The sequence below is a fragment of the Monopterus albus genome, unplaced genomic scaffold, assembly GCF_001952655.1.
Source record: "Monopterus albus unplaced genomic scaffold, M_albus_1.0 scaffold7.1, whole genome shotgun sequence".
Taxonomy (NCBI): Eukaryota; Metazoa; Chordata; class Actinopteri; order Synbranchiformes; family Synbranchidae; genus Monopterus; species Monopterus albus.
The window spans coordinates 4368376-4385856 of record NW_018127887.1 but is presented as its reverse complement, the minus strand read 5'-3'; the positions used below and the strand labels follow the sequence as shown (position 1 = coordinate 4385856).

At 40.7% G+C, this 17481-nt stretch overlaps 1 long non-coding RNA gene across 3 annotated transcripts in view; it reads left to right on the top strand.

The window, feature by feature from the left end:
- Positions 1–1146: 1146 nt before the first annotated feature.
- Positions 1147–17481, top strand: part of LOC109974358 (uncharacterized) — a 39583-nt gene continuing 23248 nt past the window's right edge. For all 3 annotated transcript variants that reach the window (XR_002276954.1, XR_002276958.1, XR_002276955.1), the window contains exon 1: positions 1147–1312. This is a non-coding gene — a long non-coding RNA (uncharacterized LOC109974358). The remainder of the gene's footprint in view (positions 1313–17481) is intronic.

The window sequence follows — 17481 nt, the reverse complement described above, 5'->3', positions numbered from 1 at the left end:
CTGATATCAGTTGAATATTTAACCAGTTCTATGGACTTTACCTTGACTTTATGTGCAGCTTCTCTCCCCACTGTCTTAATACCACTAAACATGGATGAAATGGCTTTTTGAATTAAATGTCCCAGCACATAACGTAGAAGTAGAGTTCATAAAATGAACTATGTCCAAGTGGAGTTGGTTTCATTTTCTCCTGGCTTCATCTCCTGCTCCGTCCTTAGATAAAACACAAGCATGACGCTCTCCTCTCCTTATTTACTCAGCTGGAGAAGGTGAGAATTACTCTTAAAAAGGCAAAAGAGGAAAATGCGAGTAATCCTCCCTCTTCCTTGATCAATCATCTGCTCCATCTCTCCCAGCCCTGGAAAATCATTGGCCTCAGTGCCCTGGACTGAAGCAGGGAGGAGGAGCAAACAATGCTTGGAATGTGTAAAAAAGTTGAGTCATTCCCACATGTCAGCCTCTGGCTCAGCTCCTCCTCCTCTTGCCAAATGTATGTTGCATCCAGGTTCTCCTCATAAACGCTTCTATCCAAGTTCTTGAATTGTAGATGTTACTTGTACATATTTACTTCCCTATCTAATTAGATTGTTAAAGCAAATGAAAAATACCACCTGAAAGCTGAATTTAGGCCTTTTACTTAGTAGACATCTTGTCAAGGTGGTGAAAACTAGTGTAATTAAAATATTAGCTCTTTTCAGCATGCTTATTACTAGGACCATAGAACTGATAAATCTGTGAGTGCAGCCATGATTATTGTATAGCAATTTCATGTGTGATTTATTATGTTTGTGATTTAACATGTTCATATTTAACTTACATGTCCACAGATGGACATGCAAATACATAGGAGACAATTTTATATATTTCCTACATTGCTTTTCAATATCACAATTTATAGGCCAATTCATCTTGAATCATAATCACTCTAAGGTTTTTAATCAATTTAAGTAACGTCAATTTATCAACGTGACCAACTAACGGTGGCTCCCCCTAAATACGGATAAACACCGTGTGAATTTCTTAAATGAATTTCCACATTTGTAAATTGCGTGGTGTGCCTTGGAAATTGCGCGTCCACGCGCAACTCCTGGCCTGCCCAGTGTCCCGGTGCGCTCGCTCCCGCGCCAGACCAGTGGAAAAAACTGCTGCGGAGCCGCGCAGAGAGAAGCTGTGAGCGAAAATTCACTGGCAAGAGTTGCGCTACACACACTCGGATTTTTGTTATTCCTGCCGAGGATCACGCTGTCAAAACCGGGATTTGCGGTGGACAAGAAGTGGCAGAAGCCACGGGGCGATATAGAACATCTAAAAGGTATGAAGAAGTTCCATGAAGGTTCCTTTTCCCCCCAAACTGAAAGTACCTCAGCCACAAGTCTGGTCACTTTCCTTCGGTTGCCAAGTTCTAGTTTGTACAGCGGGGGAATTGCCGTGTTTGCACGAATAAGCGGCGTTGTATTATAACATTACTGCTAAAATGTGAAATGAATGCAGTTCACGTTCAGGGATGCGAAGACAGCGGAGAAGTTTGCCCTCCGTCGGTAGGTTTTACCGAGCGGCGCTAGCTGACTCCGGAACGTCGCAGCATATAGTGACCGCTGCTGCTGTCAGAATGTGAGGGAGGGCTAACGCACTGGAAACACCCCAGTTTGGTCCAAAATGTGATGCTGCTTGTGTTTGGTTCGCTTAAAAGTCATGTTAGCGTAAAACTGGTTTGGAAACAAGCTCGTAGCAAAGCACAACTCACTGTTTACAGAATGGGATAGGCAGCGTTCAACTTTCCGCTTCTGACCGAATAGGGGCCCAGAGACCACCGGGGTCTGCGGCCGGGGGAGCGCTGGGAGATGGCTTGATTGGCGAGGCATTAAAAACCCTTAACGTGAACATAACACTAGGTAATAAGCATAGCCACTATTGCCAGCACTGTTACCCTCCGGGTTGAATTATTTCATACCAATTAATGCATTTACAGGTGAGGTTTGTCCCTAAATCCTCCTACTCTAAAAGCAGGTCTTGTCCTAACTTTCCAACGCACACCTGTCTTCACTGTCTTCATCTTATAATAAGCTTTTTACAATGGGCCCCTGCCTATCAACATTACATTACATTATTACATATTAGAACAGATGTGAATATTATTTAAAGGTGATATTTTCTCTTGTCAACATCTGTAGTGTCAGGTTCTGAACTGCAGACTCAGACTGAAGGTAAAGTTAGATAAGTGATATTATCTGTGCAGTGGCCCTGGTTCCCTCCATTCTTACCATTAATCCAAGGCGCTGTACAGCATGCCATCCATTGCTGGCCCTCTGTTCACAGAAATCATACAGTATGTGTCTCGAGAATCATTGTTAATGTTGATATGCATAAAAGTATCGAAAGATCAACAAATATGTTCAGCTTCAGAGAAATGAGAGCCCATCTACCCTACTGGTTCAATCCTGGATCCATTTCTGCTGAAATCCACAGTATCATATACTTTTCTGCAATAGTAAGTGCTTGATTTTTGTTTATGTGAGGAATGTGTCTGTGAAAGTGAAACATTCTGCAGTCTCAGTGTCAAAAGTTCAGGCCAGGGAACATTGAAGTACATTACTGATCTAAACCTCAGCACTGGGCTCTTCCTTTACATTCACATGGGTTTGTAGATCTCTGTTCTTGTTTTTACTTGCTTTAGCTCTTGTTTTGATTACCACTGGTGAGATGACAGTGTCAACAGTACGTCTAACATTGTTACTTCTTCACCTGTTTAGAGCAGATGAGGAGGAGGCAGATTGACCATGATTTCAGATTTGGCTTCTAATCAAGTGTCCTGTGGATGCCTACCCTGGGTTTGATTGTTTCCTATATTTCAGAATTGTGAGCATACCCGACATTCTCTGTGGTGAGCAACAGGAAGACAGTGTTTTGTGTGATCTTTGTATCTTACAGAGCGGCAAAAGGTTAAGGGATTCACAGTGTCTTTGACTGATAGACAAAGTTTGATAGTTGTGGGGTATACAGATAAATGATAAGAACATTTTATAACTTTTATGTCATGATAGCTGCTCAGCAGCCACAAGTCACCTTTCACTTTTCTGCTAGTCTATCACAGACATTCAGCTACAGTATTGAGCTGTATTACAGCAGTGTGTTAGAAGAGGCGCATGGGAATGTATTTTCATTAGGATGTTTAGAATTTATGGGGAATTAATGTATATTGCCATGCATAAAATGAGAGTACAGTCAAAATTCTGTCTAGATTTGTGCAGCTACATGTTTTGATGTTTTCTAAAATGATTGTTTGTCAGATCTGTATTAACATAATGTTAGAACATAAACGTGATCCTGGTTATGATCCGCAGTCTCACTCACAACGTTTAGCTTGCCAGAATAAAACTAACTATATTATTAGCATAACTCACAGCATGACAGGATGCCTTCATGGTTTACATCTGAAGGCTTGAGAGCCTCCTCATCCTCCTCTGAACCCAGTGGTTCCAACACGAGCAGAGGCGGCGGCCTGCTGATTCCCAGAGACCCCGCTGCTGTTCTTTCTTGCAGTGACTGACTTTGCTGTGGTGCTGTTGCTAACTCTAGTGTTAACGTTAGCTGTTGTGAGTACTTAGGCTTCAGCATTAGCAGAGTTGTTTTCATCTGTGTTCTCAGTAATGGTAACATTTTTATCTTCTTTGAAATAATTACATTACTGGAAGAAAATTGGTTATTCATTGCTTGCTGTTGCTTAGCCTACCATTGTTGCTTTCTAACTGTGGAAATCTTCCTGAAGGGGAGGAATTTTCTCAATAAATCATTTCCTAAATAAATAATTTGGGATGAAAGTTGTTTCTTTTTGTCAGAGAGACCAGTGGCCCAGAGCTTCATCTGAACTGAACCTTATCAGCTCTAGTTTATCAAGTAGACAGGAAGCAGATGTAAGTGCCACTTATCAGTGACATCAGTTCTTCTTTGAAGGTTGAATGATAAAGCAGAAACACCCTGCTTGTAAAACTTATTAAATGAGCATCAAAAAATGCTTAATTTAAATGCATGAAAAAGCAACTGTGGTGCAAAAGTTCAAAGCTCTCAGTGCACAGTGTTTGGTTTAATTGGTGATCATTAGGCTCTAGGTAGGGACAGTTGCTCCTCAGCTCCTCTCAACAGTAGTCAGATACAGATAGTATGACCAAAAATCCCTTTTGGGTACCAACTCTAATGTGTCATCTTTGAATATTTTATACAAAAACATCCAGTACACTAATTAGCTTGAGCTAATGAGCTAGTGTTGCATGTTTAAACATTATTATTGCAAAGCAAATCTGCCTTTTGAAATTAGTAACACATTCAGTTATAGTTTTGGCTTTGCCATAAAGGAATTTAACGGTTAATTTGAGCCTAATAAGCCATTTTGATAAGTTTGTGTAGGCCTCACTTATTTTGAATAGAAGTTTCTGTTATATATCAACCCATGGATTTCAAAGTTACTGTATATTATTTTCCTGTTAGTCCTTAGGCATATTATTATTTTGGAGTTAAACTATTGAATTATGTGTGAGTGCTTGCTTTAGTCTACTTCAACGACATTAAATTATGCAAAGTCCTCATATTAAATTACTTAAAACCTTGCCTGAATTCCAAATGTTTTTGTTGTAATTGGTGGAAAAAAAATTAAACATGTTCCACACAAAAGGAACAAGTCAGAACAATTTATGAACAACAAATGCTTGTGTTTTTCTTATTACACAGTAGGGCCACCTGAGATATTGTCAGAGTATTTGTAACCTGAGATTAAAGGCTGTGCACACTGGTAAATGGTAGATGGACTGACACTGGTATACGGCTTTTCTGTGCATTGCAGAACACTTTCACGCTATTTGTCCATTCACCGATTTGCACTCCCAAGCACACACACACACACACATACACACACATGCACACATACACACACACACACACACACACACACACACATGGAGACGAGATTTCGTAGTCCAATGTTTCGTAGTCCATGGGGACTTTACATGGACTTACATTCATTTCCTGTAGACTAACCCTAACCTTAACCAGAACCACTACTTGCCTAACCCTAACCCTGACCCTAACCTCATCCTAACCCTAAACCATGTTGCCACCCATGGGGACCTCAATTTAGGTCCCCACCGTGAAATGGGTCCTCATGAGTTGGTATGGAGTCAGGCAGAAGTCCCCACGTAGCAGGGAAAACACGTCCACACACACACACACACACACACACACACACACACTGGTGGGGCAGCCAGCAGGAGCAGCTTGGGGTTCGGTATCTTACTCAAGGAAACATTGACATATGGACTAGAGAAGCCAGGAGACGACCTGCTCTACTCCCTGAGCCACATGCTGCCCTTAAGAGAAACAACCATGCAGTTCCAACCAATTTCACAAACATTTGTTCTGATTAAACTTCTGTAGCCTAAATAATAGATAATTCCATGCTTGACAGAATGTTTCTGTATGTGTAGGCTCTAAATCAGATCTGTCATGTGACACTGTGAACCCTGACCTCTCCCCCTTGTCCTCAGCTGGAGTTTGAGATACAGTAAGTGACAGTTGAGTTTCAGTTTCAGGAGTGTCTAGACATGCTCAGTGCTCACATTTATATATTTAGTGGGTTTGGTAGTAAAGATTAAGGTTTAAAGTTAAGGATAGAAAACTAGCATAATTTTACATCTCCAAATTGAGGTCTTCACTGCCACAAAGTTCAATTGCACTTCTGTCTTTTTGTTCCTGAAATGGTACACACGTTGTGTTAAACAACATTGTTCTCCTTCTACAATGTCAGGAATTTGGCCAAGTTGCCCCTTAAACAAAACACACCAGGATTTAGAAGGTCAGTGGAGGCAGATAAAGTGCAGCTTGTGCTGGAAGCCGTGTCTAAAAACATCAGAGCTGGAGTCCAGCTGCGTTTTGTTTTGGATCCATGTACGTGTGCAGCTCTGGGTCGTGGCTTTATTACCAAACATGCACTTTTATGAATTCAAAGCGTTACTGTATTTCATCATGAAATCACATTTTTCATTTCAGTTTTTTGGCTAAAGAACTATGCACTGTTTTCAGGTGGGGATACAAGTGACATGTTCGGGTCTTTACTGGTTTCCAGACTTGTTGCATGTGACCATGTGATCACTGTTTTACAAGTTAGCTGAGTATCATCAGTGTTATGAGTCATTTTTAGATCAGTGTTTATTCTGTCTCTTGTTGAAAGATAATGGTGGATGATGAAAGAGCAGGTTACTGTGACATGTGGATCTTAGAGTGTATCAAGCCAGAATGCCTTTACTCCTGTCAGGGTAGTTGATCTGTGAGTGAGTCATTCATTCATCATATCATATCATCTTATTAGCAACTTCATTTGTGACTGTTTGTGTGCTCAAACACATCTTATACATGTGGTCAAACATGCATTTGCTGTATATATGTTTCCATATAGCTGTTACATTTGATCTAGTGACATTTTCATTCAGAAGATGATTTGCATATAATAATGCCTACAATCTTCACTACATTGGCTTTGTTGTCTGTGTTGCCTTTCTGTTTATTCTTTGTTTCAAGACAGCTGATAAGCGTTAAATGTTTCAGTTTGACCTACAGAGAAATGGTGACTTCGTAAACATTTGGCATTATCTGGCAATCTCAAGGCTGTGGTTTTGCTGATAAGCTATTAGGTAAGGCATTGACCTTGAAAATGTGGGCTTAATGAGCTGCTGAAATAATCAACAGCAATGTCAGTTTGTCCATAAAGATGCTCATATCCCATGTTCACATTTGTCTTTTTGACAAATAATGGATGGCAGCAGGTGCAGTCAAAAAACAAATTTAATTGCAGCTTTCCAGCCTGTGTGCCACAGCTGTTTTGCTGTGCATACAGATGAGGGCTATGAGTATAGGTGATTATTCTCATGGCTTAACTCTGCCTAAAAGCTGCATGCCACTGCCTACCCCGTCAAACTTACTTTTCACCAAAGCATGAGAAAAATGTGTCTCCTCCTCACAGGGAGACTAGAGTTCAGGTGTTCACCATATCCCACACTGGCTTAATGGGCTAACGTTGGTGGACTCAGTGATTTAATGTGTCGGATATTTTTTTGAACTGAATATGTGTGTGGGATACAGTACTCCCACCATCATCATCATCCTGTGGGTTCGATAAAACTTAATACCTGATTGATGTGGGTCCTATTGAGACGTTAGCTGGTATTCTTGGTGGTTTGCATATAGCTTAGTGGTATTAACGATGGCACGCTGAATGATCTGATGATTTTTGATGTGGAAAGACTTTATGGTGCACTTCTGTCTTGGACCCTTATAGGATCCCTCCTTAGCTTGGAGATCAACTTTAATCCTGATCCCAATGCCAGTAAAATTGGTCCAGTTTGAATATTTTTGAAGTAAACATGTGGGTTTTGGTTATAGGCAAAGTCAGCTTGTTCCGTTTATTCAAGTTCTCATAACAGTATTAATGATTAGAGACAAATTTGACCCTGACCTTGAATCCAAAGGCTTCATTTGGAGATTCCTTCAAGGGTTCATTCCAGCTGTGTTGCATTCCAAGCATGTTCTCTTAGTTCTCAGGCTCCCACTTACTAACAGAGCAGCAGACTGGGGATAATAAATGATGTTGTGGCTATAACCCCTCAGCAGTACTCAAGAGATTCCTTGGGCTTTTCACCAAAATAAAACTAAAGAGTATTTTTAGAAAAAGCAGCAATTGAGACCTTGTATAGCATTTGGTCAAAGAGCTCAGAATAATAGAAGATTACTAATGGACTGGTAACTAAACATGGTACACCCTGTCTGCCAGATTCCCACCTATAGTACAAAATCATCTTAAAACTCAAACTTAAAGCAGAGTTCTTATGTCACTGTGCTGTGGCCAGAAGTGTATCAAATTAAGGTCTCTAGTCTAATGTTTTTATAGGTTTCTCCTTTTAGATAATGTGTAATGTGGCCTTATAGTTTACTGCTATTGTCTTTGAAGGGACCTTTGCAGTAAATTCTTAACTCTTGATGACTGCACTCTCAGGAGAATTATTAGTGCTTATTTTATTAGCATGAAATGTAGACTTGGTTTCTGAATATAATATTCTTTCTTTCTCTGAGAACTAACATAGCTTGCAGCCTGAGGGCGGAATAGGAGATGGCCAATAAAAACCTAACAATATATGACAGGAGATCACAAACCCTGGAGGAATCTGGTTTCCAATTACATATAGAAGCAAACCACCTTGAGGCTCAGTCCCACAGTTATGCATTTCTGGTGATTAAATCTGGGTGTGCATGAATATGTGACAAATCAAATAACTATGAAATACAAATAAAGTTCACTTTGTGAATAAAGTGACACACAGTCACGTGTATTTGAATCCACCTGTACACTTTAGATTTCCAGCATTGTCATCATGTGTCTGTGGAGCAGGTGAAAATTATTCCCAGTATCAACAGTGTTTCTCCAGTTAGGCTTTTGATATAAGAGTGTTTGCACCAGTCTGGTCCATAGCTACTACTTTATGGGATTTGTGTTGATTCAATCTGACTTTATGACTAGAGAGAAGTGCTATAGCCCCAGATGTTACCAATGAGCAGAGAAACAAAAACCTCTCCTGTCAAAGCCTGTCCAAGGAGAACTGTTAGTGCCCCAAAGTACACTTTCAGTGTAAAACGATATCTGGGCTTCAGTTGTTTCTTTGGTGAATTTTAGATTAGAGCTTGAAGAACAATGTAGATAAACAAAGCATGTTACATGATCTCCAACGATTAACTGCCTTGATGCTGTACTGGGCTCCATATATGGAAGGATAATTCTCCCTTGCAGGATTGGTGGTGATCTATGTACACAAGTATTTGTTTGAGTTATGGCAAGGCTTCTGTGATTGGTTGTGGCTATGATGAGGCCGAAACACTTCTGCACAGAGGAACACTTGCTTTTGGCCAAGTTTTGACCTCCCTAACTCTTCTGGACTCACCCTGCTTCTTAAAATAACATGTTACGTGTTGTGTTGAAATCTCTCAGACATACCTTGCTGCTGGTGGACTTGTTTACTGTGGTGAACCTGAGCTTTGCCTGCTGTTGGAGATTACAGGTCTAGATGGGGGCTACTTATGGGCTTTAGTGCTACTGTATCTTGTAGATTCATCTTAAGCAGCAACCTTTCAGGATGAAGTATGATACGGTAGGTTTTTGTGAGCCTCTGTTTGTTGGGTATCAAAACAGCTATGAGTTTTAGCACTTTGTCTGCAGAAGGAAACATCTTATAAACTGCACCGTTTGGAGCTTGATTTTTCAGGATTTCCTTTTGCATCATGGAGGTGTTCTATAAAGTCAAAATATTGTATATGGTTCTTAATTTACATCTTGACAAAACTCAGTGGAATACAGAAGCCTCATAAATAAGAGATGAGACGAATGGAGGCGGTGTGGTGCTTCTCTGCAAATCCTCACTTCTCCCTGACACTGCAAATGTATAAAACCTTCCTCCACTGTTCTGAAGGCTAAACTAGGTCATCGTAACTTTCTTATTTCCATCCAAATGTGAAATTTTGCTCCGCTCTATGGCTGTTTTTTATATTGTCCCAATTCAGTGATGGACAAGGATGACTTAAATGCTGCTGTGCCTTGCCATTGGCTGATTCAGGCTATTCGGGAGCATTGTGTTAAGGTTTGTCTTGAACTGTAGAAGATGACATCGCTACGATGTGTCACACTGCATAGACCAGCAAGCATAACATAATGACATATTAACCCCATTTCTACATCATATATACGGTAGTCCAGTGATGTTATAATCAAAAAAGTCATTTTTAGATTTAGCTCTAACTGCTACATAGATTTGCTACATAGAAATTACTGTAGGTCACCAAATGTCATAATAGGATAGGCAATGAGTCAGTGAGTTTTTCAGCACTTATTTTTTACAGGATCAGGCCATATCATAGTTTAATCTAATTCCTTGCAGTTACTGTGTATGCATTCTTGACTTTGTGTACAATGATGAAGGGAAGACCTGCCTCATTACTGAATAGGAGTCCATTGCCTTGCAGTGGCATTAGGTTATTCTTTCATTCTCTGTCATAAAGATCAGTGCAGGTGTGGCGAGGAGATTGCTTTGCTGGATGGATGTTCCATAAAAGGCGAAGATTTTTGAGCCTTTTCAACTTGTTTAAGGTTGTATTTAGTCCGGACAATTGCCACTGGCAATGGAAAGTTGGAGGAGAAAATGGTAACTCCATAGCCACTGCAGCATGAACATGCAGTTACATTTATGAGAAGCATAAATGGCAGCTATACAGCAACTGTGGCAATTATATGTGTTGGCTACATCGTTGCCCTTAATGCAGTACATTTTCAGTACAGCTTGTCCTTGTACATGTAGAAAACAGTCTTGCATCACAGTATTAAATCACTATATCTTCTCACATTTATGGTTGAACACTAAATCAATATTCAATTTTTTTTCTCTACTGGGAAAATAGTTGGATTGATCAATAATTGCTCAAACAAAGATGTGCAGAAGTTTGGGTTTTCACATTTGTGTCAAACTCAATAGTACAGGTAGTCTCTGAGCAGCAATGATTGATCTTCCTTGATTCTGTATGGATAATAAGCAGAAGTTACATTTTAACTGAATACTGACTGAGAGCAAAGCAAAGGCTGTGCAGCAGGAACAAAGATGAGAACGGTCACTTGGCATTCCAAGGTGGTTAAAGACATTACACAGCAATAACAGTGAAAATGCACCGCAGCGTTCACCACCTCATCACTGGTAAACAAACATCTGCTGTCTGACATTGCCTGACACAGCAAGGCTCTTTTCCACAAATAATGCTGCTCAAATTAAATTTGCAAGACTTGCCTCATTTTCAAGTCACCCAGCTGAGTGAGGGCACATCTCAAATGACCCATTTAACTCATAGACCCTCTAGTCTCTGGCTCATGTACACACATGTGCACACACAGCATCCACGCTGTGATCTCATTAGCAATATTAGTGCATGCCATATTTCTGTAACAGCAACTTCTCCCCAGGTTGTGTAAGAGCTTGTTGTTTGGTGCATGACAGGATCTGGATCACATGAAGATTGAAATGGTAGGAAAGCAAACACTCCCATTCCTTTAGACCCTGGCCCTTAGTGGGGCTCATACCAAAGCTATATCAGGCTGGCAGGCTCCGGGCTGTTTGTCCATAGGGGAATGAGACAAGTGTGATGTGTCTGTCTGAGAATGGTCTGAAAGAGAGTGTGTAGCACTTTGAGTAAAGAAAAAACAGGAGTCCTTATTCATATGAGAGGAGCAGGCTTGATTTTGAAACTTCTGTGTGCATATGTGTGTGATTGTGGGTGTCCTGCCCAGATATTGGCTTGCAGCCATGAGATTTGGTCCATGGAAGGAGTAAGAGGAGTAGGAGGAGGAGTTGGGAGCCCTATGATCCAGGGGACTGTTGACTGACAGGAACAGTGGCTGTGCACAAACTTGCCAATGAGCATGAAGCTGGCACCCAAGACCACAGCACAGCAAACTCCAGTATTAAGTTAATTTTATGCCTGGATCCAGTAGTGGGACACCATATTGTGAGATCAAAGTGAAAATGTGATCAAACATAAATGTTGCTTTCTCCCTTGGGTTTTCTCTGGCACTATCATTGCAGAGTTTCGTTTGCAATCTTTAAAATGTATTTGTTTTCTGTGCTGAACAACAGAAAAGATATACGGTAAATGGATAATATATACACATGTGTATTTACTCTGGCAGGCATATTTCTCCTCTGTGCCAGCAGATCCTCTTCCTTCTGGACGAGTGCTAGAGTAGAACACCTGCATCTACATGTGATGGGAACTTGGCAAATATTAGTGGAAACCCATTCTCTGTTTGTTTCTTTTACATTCAGAAAAGCAATACCAATGTTAATGTGGTTGAAATCACTGAAATCCATGCCAGTTGATTTTCTGACACACACATACATACTGTGTATTTATATAGTCACACTGACAGTCGACTGATGATTAGCGCCGTTGTGTGGCAGCTGTCGTCATCGGTGTGTGAATGTGTGCGTGAATGGGTGAATGGTGGTATGATCTCCCTGTAAAGCGCTTTGGATAAAAGCGCTATATAAATACAGTCCATTTACCATTATATGTGTTGGCTACATTGCAGCTATACAGCAACTGTGGCAATTATATGTGTTGGCTACATCGTTGCCCTTAATGCAGTACATTTTCAGTACAGCTTGTCCTTGTACATGTAGAAAACAGTCATGCATCACAGTATTAAATCACTATATCTTCTCACATTTATGGTTGAACACTAAATCAATATTCAATTTTTTTTCTCTACTGGGAAAATAGTTGGATTGATCAATAATTGCTCAAACAAAGATGTGCAGAAGTTTGGGTTTTCACATTTGTGTCAAACTCAATAGTACAGGTGGTCTCTGAGCAGAAATGATCGATCTTCCTTGATTCTGTATGGATAATAAGCAGAAGTTACATTTTAACTGAATACTGACTGAGAGCAAAGCAAAGGCTGTGCAGCAGGAACAAAGATGAGAACGGTCACTTGGCATTCCAAGGTGGTTAAAGACATTACGCAGCAATAACAGTGAAAATGCACCGCAGCGTTCACCACCTCATCACTGGTAAACAAACATCTGCTGTCTGACATTGCCTGACACAGCAAGGCTCTTTTCCACAAATAATGCTGCTCAAATTAAATTTGCAAGACTTGCCTCATTTTCAAGTCACCCAGCTGAGTGAGGGCACATCTCAAATGACCCATTTAACTCATAGACCCTCTAGTCTCTGGCTCATGTACACACATGTGCACACACAGCATCCACGCTGTGATCTCATTAGCAATATTAGTGCATGCCATATTTCTGTAACAGCAACTTCTCCCCAGGTTGTGTAAGAGCTTGTTGTTTGGTGCATGACAGGATCTGGATCACATGAAGATTGAAATGGTAGGAAAGCAAACACTCCCATTCCTTTAGACCCTGGCCCTTAGTGGGGCTCATACCAAAGCTATATCAGGCTGGCAGGCTCCGGGCTGTTTGTCCATAGGGGAATGAGACAAGTGTGATGTGTCTGTCTGAGAATGGTCTGAAAGAGAGTGTGTAGCACTTTGAGTAAAGAAAAAACAGGAGTCCTTATTCATATGAGAGGAGCAGGCTTGCTTTTGAAACTTCTGTGTGCATATGTGTGTGATTGTGGGTGTCCTGCCCAGATATTGGCTTGCAGCCATGAGATTTGGTCCATGGAAGGAGTAAGAGGAGTAGGAGGAGGAGTTGGGAGCCCTATGATCCAGGGGACTGTTGACTGACAGGAACAGTGGCTGTGCACAAACTTGCCAATGAGCATGAAGCTGGCACCCAAGACCACAGCACAGCAAACTCCAGTATTAAGTTAATTTTATGCCTGGATCCAGTAGTGGGACACCATATTGTGAGATCAAAGTGAAAATGTGATCAAACATAAATGTTGCTTTCTCCCTTGGGTTTTCTCTGGCACTATCATTGCAGAGTTTCGTTTGCAATCTTTAAAATGTATTTGTTTTCTGTGCTGAACAACAGAAAAGATATACGGTAAATGGATAATATATACACATGTGTATTTACTCTGGCAGGCATATTTCTCCTCTGTGCCAGCAGATCCTCTTCCTTCTGGACGAGTGCTAGAGTAGAACACCTGCATCTACATGTGATGGGAACTTGGCAAATATTAGTGGAAACCCATTCTCTGTTTGTTTCTTTTACATTCAGAAAAGCAATACCAATGTTAATGTGGTTGAAATCACTGAAATCCATGCCAGTTGATTTTCTGACACACACATACATACTGTGTATTTATATAGTCACACTGACAGTCGACTGAAAATCCTTAGTTGGGTACAGCCCTACTATTAAATGGTTTTGTAAATCTGCTTCTGTCATACACAAGGTCATTGCTGGTTTCAATTAAACTAAACGTTGTCTCTCACTCACACACACGGACCATATATAACCTATACTTGCTCTACATCAACTAAAACTGGTTTTTATCAAAGGCTATCTCATAATCCGCAGCACTTAGTATGTATACATACAGTATGATAAAGAATTCCTATGAAGTATACATTTCAAAGGGACTGTGTGATGCTGAATTTCTTTGCTTAACTTTCAGCGCGATCACATTTGCTGTGTCCTTTCATACACTTGTGTCTGTATGGAGGCCCCTGGTGTATGGTTGTTTATTAACTTGTCTGTCAAACCCTTGAGGGAAGTAGAAATTATACACCCACAGTTGTCAAGATGCTTTAAAGATGTTATAAAAATGTGGGAGCCTAAACCAGTAGCCCACGTTTTTAATTTTTAATTTTATTTTTTACAGTTTTGTTTTTCCTCCTTATTCTGTGTTGAAGAGTGACAGAATGATTGAAAACACCTTTCACAGTGATACCCTGAGCTACTTGCATGCTGCAATTCCAAATTCTGTTTCTTATATAATGGTACCAAACATGTTCATTAAATATATGTATTTTTAAGATAAGTCAAATCCTAAACCCAGTGTTTTTGTAAACCCCACATCTACAAAAAACACTGGGTTATTTGGTGGTTATTTGGTACCTGTTGTACCCTAAGGAGACTAGCCATTAAAATTGGAGTTATGTTATAGAAATAGTTGGACATTTTGATGAAATACAAATTCTTGACTACAGTACACACTGATGCCTCTGTATGAATTAAACAAATAAGCTAAAATTTGGTATTAGTGAGCTTTAGGGGGCTGTATATGGGGCCTGGCTCGCTGTTTCCCCCTGTTTTGGGTCTTTGGGCTAAACTGGCAGCGGAACCTCAGCAAGACGTGATTAAGAGGTCTTTTCCAAAAATGGCACTTTTATAAACTGCTTAGGGGAGTTTCAACCGTGCTTGAATGTACTGTGCGAATTCCATTACTGATTCAGTCTCATGCATCTCGATTTATAAAAATGTTCCCTTCAAAACATAATTTTTAAAGCTCAGTGCAACACATTGCTGAAAAGGTCTTGCTGCCACAGTAGTGATTGTAAAGTAAGACATGGAACATCATGCCTAAGGGTGGCGAAAAACCCCCCTGCACATGTTAATAGGCTCCCCCAGTTAGTGTGCTTGATCCTGATTGATGTCTTTAAGACACCCTATTGAGTTTACATCACTCCATGTTTTATCTGGCTTGCTGCAAGTGGAGACAGTTTAAGTGACCAATCTGTATGTTTCTGTCTAAACCAGTTCTGTGTTTTCTTTGTACCATCTGAAGCTTGTAGGGCTTGGTGAGTCTGCCCATCTGTAATTAGTGCCAACCATAAACAACCGGAATCCTGCTGAGCACTGCATGGGTGGCTGCCTTCACCACGACAATCTGGAGTTTCCCTCTTGTCCTCGGATTTGTCTGATGTAGAGCCAGCTGCCCTCCATGGGAGCTGACCTGTGGGCCCACCGTATGAAGAGATGTGACGAGAAAGTTAGAGGAGGAACATGAGACTATATATTGAAAGAGGAACATAGCTTGTGAAGACTGAAGAAAGAGGGTCTTGTTATGTAACTTGTATCCAGGAGGTGCCAGACTTCTTTTCTGTCCTCCTGCAAAATCATTTATATATATATAGTCTGATGTTATTTAAATGTAGTGCAAGTCCCCAGCTCTTGGATCAGCTCTTATTCTTTTTCTGCCCTACAATAATGACATCATGGTTAATGTAGCTCTCAATTCCAGTTGTTTGTCTAGTTTACGTTTGTCATTTATGTTCTTTCACAAATATTATATCCACTCAGTCACTTGTCGCAGTCTACCCATGCTGTATTTTCCTCAGGAAGCATAAGTCATGACATAATCCTTTTACCAAAAAGGCAAAGTGCTTGGCTTATGTTCTGTCTGACCATATTATTTCAGATGGTGGTACAGCTGATTGAGTCACAAACCTTCCAGCCGTTTATGTATTTACTGCAGTGTGGTTGCATTTTAGAACTATATAGACACTGGACACTGACTTGAGCAAGGGTGGCACATTTTGGAGGAAAAATAAGCTGGAATGCCCAAATGTCCAGACTTGTGTAAAGGTCATAGTGTATTCTCAGCTGTGGTCATCTTGGGAACAGGGTCTTGGCCTGAAAATGTGCTCCACGGACCATAGCAAACTGTTGGCTGTTCTTCTTGCGGCCTCCCAGCCCACTTAGTCTGCACACACAACCAATCTGGGCACGTGGCTTAGAGGAGGAAACATCTGTGCACTTCATGCAGACTCCAGAATAATTTGTAAAGCTCTTTGAAACTTTCTGTTGCTTTACATGTTTTCAGCCAAGCATGATAATGTCACGTGTGGTTTGGGAGCTGTTCAGCCTTTGGTACGTTTCCTTCCTATAGGGATCTCTTAGTCTTAGGAAAGGCCTCGTTCATGTGCACGTTGTCCAAGCCTCACATCTTTACCTTTAAATTTTTGCACTGTCAACACCAGTATCCTGGCAGGTCATCTTGGACTCTTGGTTTTGTTCTCAGAGTGATCATTTCCCAGACTTTATGTATGAAAATAGTCCATCCTGGTATCATAACAACTGCTTTTACATCAAATATGCCTTTGGAGGCATTATAATACAGACACAGCTCAGCGAGTGGGTGCAAACTGTAGGTGCTGTTTGGATGCAATAAAACAGTTTGTATCACAGTAGCAGTGGCCTGGTGTACTCAGCTCTGCATCTGTACTGATTACCAATGCTTAACTGCCATAAAGGGACACAAGGAGCTGTTTAGCTCTCTTCCTATGTCGAAATACTGTAGCACACTGTCAATTAGAGCCGGAGGAAGGAAGTGGTTTTGGCTAAAACCAGGAGTAAAGCAAAGCCGAGGGGAGATTTGGCCTGGCTCTACTCATATTTATTAGATGTTTTTTCTCCCTCATGTTAATTTATGATATGTAGGGCATATTTTTAATGGGGGAATCTCTTAATGCAGTGCAACTTGAAAGTGTTCTTATTTTCACTGGGATGTATAGTTTCTTAAATTTCTGTGCTGTTTTGGATCAATAAAAGATCCCACTAAGAGATGACAATGCATTAAGCTAGTGTGGTTTTCGCAGCAAAATTGCACATTCATAAAATGCTTGAGCACTTACCCACATAACTGATATGTGCACAACACTCACATCTGCATGTGTGCACACAAACAGAACGTGTTCACCTCCCCTCATTTTCTGCACACTTGCAGCCAGTATTAGTGTTGGATTAAACATTAAAGCTATGACTCATGTTTAGCAAGTGTACCCACTCAAAACAAAAAATTAAAAACACTTACAGTATAAACAGGCTCCCAACCTCTAACCCCTTGGCTCTAAGAGTTTGGAGCCCCTGTGCTCTACACTAACAATTCCTTATATAGCTAATTTCTTGCCTGAGCAGACTACAGCACGAAAAGGGTGAAACCTGAATTCTCTGCCTGCAGGGATGAATTTAGGGCGGGGGGGGGGGGGGG